Genomic DNA, 13,067 nt, shown 5'->3' on the forward strand with positions numbered 1-13,067 from the left:
ACGATAACGACACCTAAACACACACACTAGGAGAGGGTCTGCCACACCAACACTCACACACACCAGGACAGGCTCTGACACACTGACACTTACATCTGTACGGGCTAAGCTACTAAAAAAAATATTTTCCACACTGCTCTGTTGTTGACAGTGCTATGTGTATTCATGCCCCCACCCTGCCCCTCACTTTAGTATTGATTTATGGAATGGCCCTAGCTACCCCCCTTGTGTATTGATGCTGCCTGCCCAGACAAAATAATGTCCTGCAGTATGGGGAATGCATATGTGACTAGTTGGTTCCCTTCCATGGGTCATACAAAAGGGCAGCATTTCATCTGGACTGCTCAGCAATATATATTGTCCTGGAAAACATGGCCGACGTGGTCACCCTAATGCCCCCACACCCTTGTGTATTGCCACTAGCTAGCCCCACATTGTATATTTATCCCACCACCCAGCCCCCGTTTAGCATTGATTAATGTGATGCCCCCAGCCAGTATCTCCTTGTGAATTAATGCCCCCATACCCTTGCACATTGCCCCTCTTTAGTATCATGCCATCCCTGGCACCCAGATTGCATCCTTAGGACCTGCCCAACAACCAGATTGGAAGCATATGACTTGCCTTCTTTGCCCCCAAACATCCTGCCTGTGGCATCCTAGCCTCAAACAGCCTCCATGTGGCATGTCTCCTCCACTAACACATCCATGCTATTACACGCATATGCATTCATTTACTCATTCACAAACATTCATATACTCATTTACAGGTACTCATTCATTCACTTATTCACAGATACTCACGCATACTTGTTCATACAGCCTCCCCCACCCCCTTTCCTGAACTGCAGATCGATCTGTGCCGCTTGCAAACTTCCGCAGGGGACACTGCTTCCCGCTGCGTTGCTCGTACTCTGTCCAAGCAACTTCCCTTGTCCCGCCAAGGGGAAGCCGGAACGGGGCAGAGTCATGTGACTGAGATAAATTCGCATGGCTCAGTTGAGTTCCCCTGCGAGCAACAAATGGGTAAGCAGCAGGGCCCTTGCGGAAGTGAACATTTATCCAGCCCTGCATCCGGGGACATGTCCAGGGACATAATTTATCAGGGGACGTCTGGTCACCCTAATTTAAAAGGCAAGGGTGGCACAGGCAGACTGCCTGTTTCTGAAGCAGAGGTGACAAGGGCTGCCTGTTTCAGGAGCAGAGGTGGCACAGGCAGACAGGCTGTGTCAGGGCCCGGGTCAACGGGTCGGGTAGGAGCCTAATTTCAGGTGATATCTGAGGCTCTGTCTGTACTCCGAGATGCATATTAACAGACAGGTAAGTGCAGACAAGAGATAAAAGGCAGCATTTATAAACTTTTTTCTCCTGAGGAAGCCGTTTATTGACACGGCGAAACGCGTTGAGATTATTTCATTTTATTTCATTTTACTCTGCATAAAGATTCTGGATCCTGATTCCACTCTGGACGTTTGATTGTTACCTGAATCTCGGGATTCTCATACTTTACTGCTGGTTTTGCATAACATCATTTGAGTTATGCCACCTATTTTGTAAGTGTTTTACTTTTCATTATTAAACTTTGATAAAAGATACTGCACCATTTGGGTTTCTGCCTATATATTTCCAGATTATAAGAAGAACTCAAGTCCCATGGTCTTTTTTGATGAGCTTCTCATACTGCTATTCTTGTGAGTGCACTGTACACCTACACTATTAAGTGTGTATTTTTTTACTACACTATTATTGTTGTTTTAGTTTTTTTCCACATGTCCTTGCGCCCCAATCTGTGAAGTTTATCCTATATTGAACATTTGTGAGGAGTGTTTTTTTCTTGGGAGCTGCAGAACTCGTAGGAGACATATATTTATATATTTTTTACACTTTACATTTATTTCACTGTGGTTCACGGGATTGGTGAAAACTTTTTGCATTTTATACAAGAACAGATTATATTGATGAAAGCTGGCTGATCAGGAATGGGCAGGAAGCCCTCTGTGCAGCTAAACTGGCAGGGGCCCGCTCTGTGTAGCTGGGCTCAGAAAAGTCAAATATGGTATGCAAGAGAGTGGTCAATATCAAGCTGGCTTGGTAGCCGAAGGACACAAACATAAAGCCAAAATGGTATGCAGGAGAGTGGTCACAATCAAGCCGGGTCAGAAGCCGAAGATCAGAAGCAGGATGCTAGGAACGATTTAGGACCAGGTACAGAGCCACAGCAATAGGCTTCTAACACTACAATGCAAAAGCCCAGACTGAAGGGCAGAGCAGGTATATAACTGCGGGGCTAAACTCCGGTAAGCAGGTGCAGGTAGTCAGGTGAGATGATTCCTGACTCCTCATACAGGAAAGTGGCCTTGGGAGGTTGCAAGGAAACATGACAAGGATATTATATCATGAAGTACAGGGTGGCAGGGTGGATCCCGGACAGGCTGCCTGTTTCAGGGGCAGAGGTGGCACAGGCAAGCTGCCTGTTTCAGGGGCAGAGGTGGCACAGGCAGACTGTTTCAGGGGCTTACCACGTCAGTGTCTGGCTTAGTATATAGTTATGGGGGTTATGCTGCACTACAATGTCTGCATGAGTGTATACTGATGACTCCACATGCCCCCTGGTGGCGATGCATCAGAATCATGTTTCCTACATTTGTAGATTATGACCGCACCCCACACAAGATGGCCACCATAGCTAAACAAGAAGTGATGTCACACTTTTGAAAATTTGGGCGCCCAAGCCTGGAATCTGGGGCCTATTCACTAGTCCTATATAAATCCTCAAAGGACATCTGGACCTTGCCCTCAAATGGTCGTTCCTATGTTTCATAGTGTCTGTTCCTCCGTGAGCGTTCTGATTACAGTCTTCTGAGTTTGACCTTGGCTTAACCTCATTGAGCCTTACCTCCAGACTCCTGAACTCGGCTGATTTATCCTGATTTCTGGTACCCCAACCTCGGCTCATCCTTTGGCCTTGCTTCAGCCTGCTCCTAGTGGTCCTACATTGCATCAGCTTCTCCAAAGCTCGCTGTGAATGACAGGTTTGTTGTATAAATATATACAAAAAAACTTATTTTTTATATATTTACTTTAGATTTTATTTAAATTTTATTAAAATTAATTATTACTCTTTGCAATTTTCCAATATGTAAGTGTGTTTTACTACTGGACTCATAATTTCATCCATTTTGATTCATGTATTTATCAATGGGTTTTCAATCATAGATTTCAAAGTTTGCTCATGAAAAAAATTGGAAAGTCTCTTTTTTTGTCTAAAATATTTTTTTCTCATTTAGGGTTTTTGAGTTTTTCTGCTGGCCATTTCAGGAGGAAAATGTCTTTTTTCTTTAGCTCTTAGCTTCTAAAGCTCCTTTTGCAATTCTCTGCTTTGTAAGGATTAAATTTTTTTCTTAAGACTGCTGTAGGCAAAACCTTTTTTCTCTTTTTTTGTTCTAGTTTCCAAAATATGTGGGTGCTTTTAAATTTTTATTCCCTTTTTTGTCTTTTTCCATCGCCTGATGGAGCTCCAGATCCCTTTTGGTGACTATCCAAAATGTAATATTGATATTTATATAGTCCTCCAGGAACTATATTGAATACCTTGTATTTTTTTCACAAATATCTTTATAATCTTATCCTATACCAGCATTATTCAACAGCTTTAGCCATCTTTTCCTGTGAATGGATATCCACTCAACATACTTTTCATATCAGTTTTTGCTTGCCTAACAGGTTAGATTGAAGATATTATTGATATATTTGGCGTATTCAAATCCTGAATTAATCTAAAACACAAGAGAATTAGGGATAACAACAAATTAAAAGGATTTAGGAATTGTTATAGACAACAAACGATGTGCAATATCAGTCAGCAGTTGCTAAGGCCAGCAAAGTCTTGTCATGTTTACTGGGGGGTTTTACAGTAAAAACAATAAGGATGTGGAATTATCTGCCTGCAGAGGTAGTTATATCAGAGTATGTACAGAGGTTTAAACAGCAACTGGATGAATACTTGCAAAAACATAATATCCAGGGATGTAATTTTTAAATTATGGAGAAATAGCTTCTTGATCCAAGGACAGATCTGACTGCCATTCTGGGGTCAAGAAGGATTTTTTCCCCCTAGTTTTTTGTAAAATTGGAAAGAGCTACAAGCTGTATTTTTTGTGTCTTCTTTTGGGTTGACAGCAATTAACAGATATGGGAAAGGCTGAACTTGATGGACACATGTCTTTTTTCAGCCTATGTAACTTCTCTTCTCGTGTATGGATAACCTTAATCCTCCTTGTATGAAGACACCATGTTAGAATTAGATCCAGGTTCTTTTGCTTCTTCACAGAGTGGTCTCTGATGGCCCTTCCATTTTGTCCAGTGCAATCTCCTGACCAATCTCTACTTATTTGAAACTTACAATGATGAAAATATATAGTAATATATTAATTTAGAGAACACTTTTTAAACTTCATATCTCACTCAAATGTTCTGCACCTTTTTAAATAGTATCTATACATAATTATAATAGATTTGTATCAGTGAACTGTGCTATAATTCCAGTCAGTCAGTTCCTTGTTCCCTGTTCCCAATTCCCTGTTCCCAATTCCCTGTTCTATGCAGTTTCCTTTTCCTTTCATTTTCCTTTCTTTTATACAACGCACACCTTTCCGGTTAACTGTTAATCAGGCATTGTAATTGTAACTTGTGATAATGCTCCCCTCCAAAACAGACTTTCAACAGAATCTGCGATCAGTCACAAACATTGAGTTATCAGTTTTCCACCCCACTTCTTAACTCTTAAGCAACAAACATTTTTTAGCTCAGGCTCACGGTGATGTCTTCTGCAATTCCCCTGGAGCTCTAGGTTTCTTCTTGAGAATCTGCCCTGCTCATTCAATGTGCGTGCACTTACGCCATCGCTCCTCCCTTGTAAATCAGTGCGCCATACTATTAATACTAGAAAAAAGTCTGTTTAATGTTAATTTCAATTGATTTTATCCTAATTTGCCAGGATAAAATACACATAATGGAGCCCTGCAACATAATTTCAGCCACAAGCTTTTGATACCCAGTTCTTTTATAGAAACAACAGATTTATTGATATTAATTTATGTTTCCAGAAAGAAATTGCTTATTTTGGTTCTAAACATCTATCACAAATTCTGGTTAAAATATGACATAAGTAGTGTCCGCTCATCAGTCTTAGAAATTGAATACAAAAGGGTAAGTTATTCTTTTCCGGATGTTTTCAATTATGCTGTTTACTTGGGAAGCTTATTTTATTGCATGGTATATAGGATTTTATGAAACGAGAACTTACTTAATATGTAGACTGTATCCTTAAATTGTTATTAAGTTCTAAATTGTTCACCAAAACCAGCAGTGCAATAATATGATAGAAAGTCACCCTGGACAAAAGCAATGCAACACATGTTCTAATAATAGAATAAAAGATGACTCTGATGTACGTTCATTACAAAAAGCAACCTAGTTTAAGCTGAATTATCGTAAATTGTTCTTTTTCAACTATTATTACAGCTCTAAGCAGTATAAGAGATGAAAGAAAGTGGTTGTCGCATGAAAAAGAATTGGGAGAGGGTGATGTCAAATACATTTTTTTCAGATGTCGACAATAGCGTACCTAGCGGGGGGTTGCGGTCCGCACCGGGTGCCGCTCATCAGGGGGGTGCAAACTTGCCGGCACCGGGCACCCCTCCAGAGACGGACAGTAATGTCCCCCTGCTGGAGGAGAAGGCTCAGTTGGGGACATACATCCCTGTGACATGAGGGCATATGCCCACGGTCGTATAACACTAAGAGTATCACATCATATATACTGTTGATGGCTGCAGTCCTAACAACAAGAATAATAGAATTATGACCAGTGACACAGGCTTATTAAAAACTCAAACAAATAGCCCCCTTGACATGTTTCGCTCCTCAGAGCTTCATCAGAGGTCCGGGCTAATGGTTTCTTGTTGTTAGGACTGCAGCCATCAACAGTATATATGACGTGATACTCTTAGTGTTATACGACCATGGGCATATGCCCTCATGTCACAGTGACGTATACCTTTTACGGTAAGACTGGTGACACTGGTGTTTTTAAACATCTTTTTTGGTTATACCTGTCACAGAGCTGGCTAGTCCGACCGACTACCTCCGCTATCTTGTGCTCCCTTAGCCCGGGACACCACACTTTCCCCGGTTCCCCAGTCACTAGCCGAGACTCAGTGTAGGGTAAAACCAAACGAAGACTGCTTTAGTTTGGACACACAGGACTGGATATACCCAGCAAAACACACATTAACATAAAACAAGATATTGGGACATAAACCGCCCCCTTAATCTGCCTCCCAGAGACAACAGGGGCAGTAACGAGATTAACAATACAATAGGGGGGGAGACTGATTTATACAACATTAAACTGAAAGAATGGTGGTCTCTCCCTGGTGGCAGATCCTGGCTGTCTGCTGGAGATAATCCCCTCAGACAGTGATGAGATGATACTGCTGGGGGTAGCCACAGAAGTCTTTACAAACCCAGGGCCCATAGTCAATAGGGAGGAGGCTGGCAGTCAGGCTTCTCCAGTGGTCCCAGTGATGGAGGCTTCCGTCACAATACCTTTTAATAAACAAGTTAATAAAAGTGATGTTTTAGGGTGGGGTAATAATAAGGGTATTGGTTGGTTTTGATTGGTATGTGTGGATTGGTAGAGTGATGGGTGTTATGCTGTACCATTTCCAATGTCTTTTTCATTATATAATTATTCTCTAAAGTACATCATAACTCCCATCACTCTATACTGATCCATACAACCGCAGAGCTCGGAGACAGAGGCCTCACACTCCCATCGTAGGACTCCTGAAAGGCATACCCAGATTCCAGCATGTACTAGCTGACTTGGCATGATAGGAGTGTGATTGCTGTTATAGTGATAAGTGTTATGCTGTACCACCGTCAATGTCTGCCTCAGTATATAATAACAGTAATGCTGTACCACCTTCAGTGTCTGCACCAGTATATAACAATAGAAGCTATGCAGTTTTAAAGAGTGTGTATGTGTGTGGGGGATCCGCCCCAGGTGCCAAATACTCTTGGTACGCCCCTGGATGTTGATTTATTGCAGGTCTGATTGGTGTATCTTGGAAGTATTGGGTTTTATATACCAGTCACCCTGGAGCTGACTCCATCATACTCTTCTCTGAGTTGATGTATTTCAGCATCCCAGTTGGTGCTTTTACCCAATAAATAAAGGTGCAACTTTACCTCAACCAGGAAGATGGATCTCCAAATGTAAAATAATTCAGTAAGTAGGTGTTTCAACCAAATATCACTTAACCTAATTATATATTTTTTTAAATTAGTGTGTGTGATTCTGTGAGTGAATGGAGATATGAAAGGCGTGTAAATGATCAGTAATTAGGGTTGAAGCCTTGACGTGGCATTACTGCTCACGTAGGAAGTTAAATTATGGCACAAAAAGTACACATTTGCAAAAACGACATCCCTTGGCGCATCAAATGAGGGGCTGCATGTGTTTCTAGTACAAACCTGGAGTGCGCAAGACACAAATGAACATGCCGTTATGGTTAGAAAAAACATATTTTCAAGCCAAATATTCCATAATTATTTGTGCACTCAACTTTTGTCCTAGAAATACATGTAGCCCCTCATTTGAAGCTCCAAGGGGTGTAGTTTCTTAAAATGGATGAATTGTCTGAATGAGGGAGAGCATGAGTTAATATGTGGATGAATTGTCTGAATGAGGGAGAGCATGAGTTAATGTGATTGTGTGTATCATAGATGTATAATTGTGGAAGGGCAAAGATGGCACTAGCAGGATGTTTGAGCCTTGGGGGACAAGATGGCACAGGCAGGGTGTATATGGGACAAAGACGGCAAATCTTATGTGTGTTATCTGGGTGCTGGCCAGGTTTTATGTGGGCAGTGTGGTTGGGGTGTGCAACCTGTGATCTATCCCTGTAATTTAGGGGGTTTTAAATATACCTTTAATGCTGTGTTTTTATGTGAATTCCAGTTGATCTGTACCTGCAAAGCTTGGTTTGTGTGTTCTTCTGTAGATCCATATCTGCTATGCTATGTTTCCATACATTATTTATGTATACCTGCAAATACAGGGTTTGTATGTCTTGTTCAGTTGATTAATACCTGCAATGCTGTTTCCATGTATTGATTTGATCTATACCTGCAATGCTACATTTCATATATTATTATTGTATACCTGCAAATACAGGATTTGTATGTCTGATTCTGTTTATTTGATCTATACCTTCAGTGCTGAGATCACAAGTGAATTTCAATTGATCTATACATGCAAAGCTGGGTTTGTGTGTTAATGTGTTGATCTATACCTGCTATCGGCAGCAGGGTCTAATATTTATATATATATTTATATGTATATCGGCAGCAGGGACTAATATTAGGCCCTGAAATCATTTAGTGGAAAAGTTAAGGTATTGTGTTGTTTAAAGGATTTCAAGGATTAGTCGTACTAAATTGTGGCTTCAGGCTTCCCATGTTGAATGATCAAGTATTGTATTGTCCAATAACAAAAGTATCATTCCATAGCACATTAATTTTGGCAATATATATATATATATATATATATATATATATATATATATATATGTGTGTGTGTGTGTGTGTGTTTTTTCAGTGGTATGATTTAATGGTGGAAATTATTAATGCCCCCCCAGTTTGACTGTGGTATCTTGTGTGCCCCCCCTATATATTGTTTCTAGAGTCGCCACTGCCTTTTCTATATTGTCTTCTTCATCCTCGATACCTATTACTATCACTGTAAGTGAAACCCAGGTACTAACTTTTTTTTGGAGATGATCACTATTATTTAAATTGCAGTGATTGATTTGCAGTGTCTCCTATATCCAATTCACTAAACAGTTTCAATTCTGACTGCTCTTCCATCTGGGTGCTGGCCAGGTTTTATGTGGGCAGTGTGGTTGGGGTGTGCAACCTGTGATCTATCCCTGTAATTTAGGGGGTTTTAAATATACCTTTAATGCTGTGTTTTTATGTGAATTCCAGTTGATCTGTACCTGCAAAGCTTGGTTTTTGTGTTCTTCTGTAGATCCATATCTGCTATGCTATGTTTCCATACATTATTTATGTATACCTGCAAATACAGGGTTTGTATGTCTTGTTCAGTTGATTAATACCTGCAATGCTGTTTCCATGTATTGATTTGATCTATACCTGCAATGCTACATTTCATATATTATTATTGTATACCTGCAAATACAGGATTTGTATGTCTGATTCTGTTTATTTGATCTATACCTTCAGTGCTGAGATCACAAGTGAATTTCAATTGATCTATACATGCAAAGCTGGGTTTGTGTGTTAATGTGTTGATCTATACCTGCTATCGGCAGCAGGGTCTAATATTTATATATATATTTATATATATATCGGCAGCAGGGACTAATATTAGGCCCTGAAATCATTTAGTGGAAAAGTTAAGGTATTATTATTATTATTATCCTTTATTTATATAGCGCCAACAGTTTACGCAGCGCTTAATACAATACATAAATTCAAGGGATATGACAAGACAAGAATTGACAGACTAAGACAAACCGATACATTTGGTGGAGAGAGCCCTGCTCGCAAGCTTACAATCTAGAGGTATTGTGTTGTTTAAAGGATTTCAAGGATTAGTCGTACTAAATTGTGCCTTCAGGCTTCCCATGTTGAATGATCAAGTATTGTATTGTCCAATAACAAAAGTATCATTCCATAGCACATTACTTTTGGCAATATATATATATATATATATATATATGTGTGTGTGTGTGTGTGTGTGTGTGTGTGTGTGTGTTTTTTCAGTGGTATGATTTAATGGTGGAAATTATTAATGCCCCCCCAGTTTGACTGTGGTATCTTGTGTGCCCCCCCTATATATTGTTTCTAGAGTCGCCACTGCCTTTTCTATATTGTCTTCTTCATCCTCGATACCTATTACTATCACTGTAAGTGAAACCCAGGTACTAACTTTTTTTTGGAGATGATCACTATTATTTAAATTGCAGTGATTGATTTGCAGTGTCTCCTATATCCAATTCACTAAACAGTTTCAATTCTGACTGCTCTTCCAATGTAGAACTCTTATGAATCATAACAATACAGGAACAGCAAAACCTCATAGCAAATGCACATCATATAAAATGGTGTCCTACCAGTTTTTACATAAAGAGCGGGGTACCGCTTGAAACGCGTCAGATTTGGGGTTTCCTGTGTACTGGATGCACAGGTGTGAACTATGCTTTTTAATCATTAAGTAAAATAAAGCTGGAAGTTTTTTTTTTTCAAATGCTGGATCGATCCCTTTGTTTTTTTTGTTTACATATAATCATACCTGGAAACTCTCCGGGTGAAGCACCGCTTCACTGGTTCTCCGGGTCAAGACCTGAATCCTCCGGGTCGTGGGAGCAGGGTCTTGACACGCCCCCTCCCTGCCAATTTTCCCTTTAATTGGGGGTGGTTTCCCACTGATGTCAGCGGGAACGCTCCTGACATCATCGGCACTGCCCACCTACATCATCTGCACTGCCCACTGACGTCAGTAGGCAGTCCTGGCCATGTCCCGCAAGGGAAGGCTCCGGGTAGCCAGAGCTCAGAAGTTCCCAGGTATGCATATAATGAAGCATCTGACACATTACGGGACCAATGTGGAATAAGGTGGTTCGACAGTAATGAATCCAGTTACAGTTACACTATAAACTATACAAAGTTACACAGCCTTATACACTTTTATACTAAACACTACAGTGAACCTACAATATTCATACTACCCTATGCACATTTGCACTACCATACACAAATGCAAAGTACACAATTCAGTTACAGTATCCAAGACACAAGCATACTAAACAATACACAGTGACCCTATACACAGTCACAGTACCCTATACACATGCATGTCAAACAATCCATTTACACTATGTATGCTATGCAATACACCATCACACAATGCTATACATATGTATGATATACCATACAAAGTCACACTACTGTATACACAAGCATACTAAACAATACACAGTAACCATATCATATGCACGTAAATACTCCCCTGCACATAGGCACACTGTCCTATAAACATACAAACCACACAATGCATACACTGCCCTAGGAACTACAATACCCATTGACAATAATCTACATACAGTCATGTTACCTTATACACATCCATCCCACACAATTCACAGTGAATTACAATGCTAATGCTACATAATAAACAAGTGCAAATAAGCCAAAAACAATTCGGGCAAATTTTTTTGGTTCATCTTTGGTCCATTAATTTTCAGGCAACATGTTTTGTTCCCTGCCAATTCAGTTGGGCCAATAATTCTGTGACATTTTTAATTTGGGAACAAAATGTGTTACTTTGTGCCCACATTCAATCTCATTCATTCTCGTTCACTCTCTCTCTCTTTCATGCTCTCTAAGTGTTTCCCTACCGTTCCTATCAACTACTTCTTCATCTTCTATCTTTTATCTTCTATCTTCAATCTGTTCTGTTTGTCTCTGCAGACATAACCCAGCGGGAACATCCGCCAAAATGGCTTGCGTTCATGTAATTTTGCCCTTACTTGAACTGAGGGCAAATTGACGGCACTTGAAGTGACGTGCTGTCCCAGATCATCAAATCAGGGGAGAGGACCTCACCGAAAAGTGCTGTCATTTTGCCCTAATTTAAACTGAGGGCAATATGGCGGCGCATCCGGTGATGTCCTCTCCCACGATTGGAGCATTGTTAGAGAGTGAACAGGAATGAGAGTGTGAGTGTGGGACCATGAATTTTGGACAAATTTTATAGGGTTTTTTCTTAGTTTTCTTCTAAATTATTGGGGCCGAGGCCTCTTTTTTGGGGCTTTGTATGAATTCTTGAATTTTCGGTAAAATAAGTCTGATAAATTTGCAATTCGTACAAACCCCAATGCAAAATTCTACTACATAATACACAGTCACACATCACTATAAACATGTATACTATACTATACAAACTCACACTAACCAATGCACATATTTACTAAACAATACATACTGGCCCTAGCCTATGAACATTCATAATATCATGTAAACACTTGCACTACCCTATGCACAAGTAAACTTACACATACATACTACCCTATACATAGTCACACTACCCTATACACATGAAAACTACACAAGATACTTTATGTAGAGTTTTTAAATTAGTTATTTCCCTTATGTCACCCTTTCTCTCTTAACTAATTCACATGGAACCTGGCCCAAATATCTCTTGTTATATTTGATGATTCCAAAAAATGCAACAAACATTAATTAACCGTTGGATGATAATATGGGCCAGGTTCCAAGTGATTAAGTTAAGGAGTGGATAGGTGAGGTTAGATGCCAAAACAGACAAACAAATTAACAAATGGATAATAAATATTCTGAGGTTTTTCAATCGTTTTGGATTGTTTCATTGGAAGTTCACCCTCCGTTTTCAGAGATTCATACAGATGCACGAACTAGGCATAATCTGTACGTTTTTAGAATACAAGGTCTAATTTCTACCATTTATTTATTAGACATTTTAGCCCACTTCACCCCTGTGGGTGTAAGGGTCCCGGGGTTGGGCACCTACCGGGATGCCCGCTCCTCCGGTCTGGCAGGTCCCGCGTCGTTCACGGCGCCTCCTCCTCCATTCGCGGCACGCCATCTACTAGATGCGCGCGTGTCACAACAAAACTTTATGCGTTCCCCGCCACGGACAGCGGGGAACGCGCCTGAGTGACGTCACGCACTTAGGCGTGGCGTTCACGAGCAGGCAATTCAAAAACTGAGCACTGAGGCTCATTCAGTGCTTAGTTATTGTGCTGTGCAGTCCCTGTGATTTTCTCTCCTTTAACCCTTTGTGTACCAGACCTGGCTTTGTATGAGATTGACCCTTTGTGTACCAGACCCGGCTTGTATGAGATTGACCCTTCGTGTACCAGACCCAGCTTGCTCAAGATTAACCCTTTGTGTACCAGACCCGGCTCCTGTTCCACAGCCTGCTTCCTGTGTTCC

Source organism: Sceloporus occidentalis, unplaced genomic scaffold, assembly GCF_023333645.1.
Source record: "Sceloporus occidentalis isolate IW3139 unplaced genomic scaffold, rSceOcc1.0.p SCAF_42, whole genome shotgun sequence".
Classification (NCBI taxonomy): domain Eukaryota; kingdom Metazoa; phylum Chordata; class Lepidosauria; order Squamata; family Phrynosomatidae; genus Sceloporus; species Sceloporus occidentalis.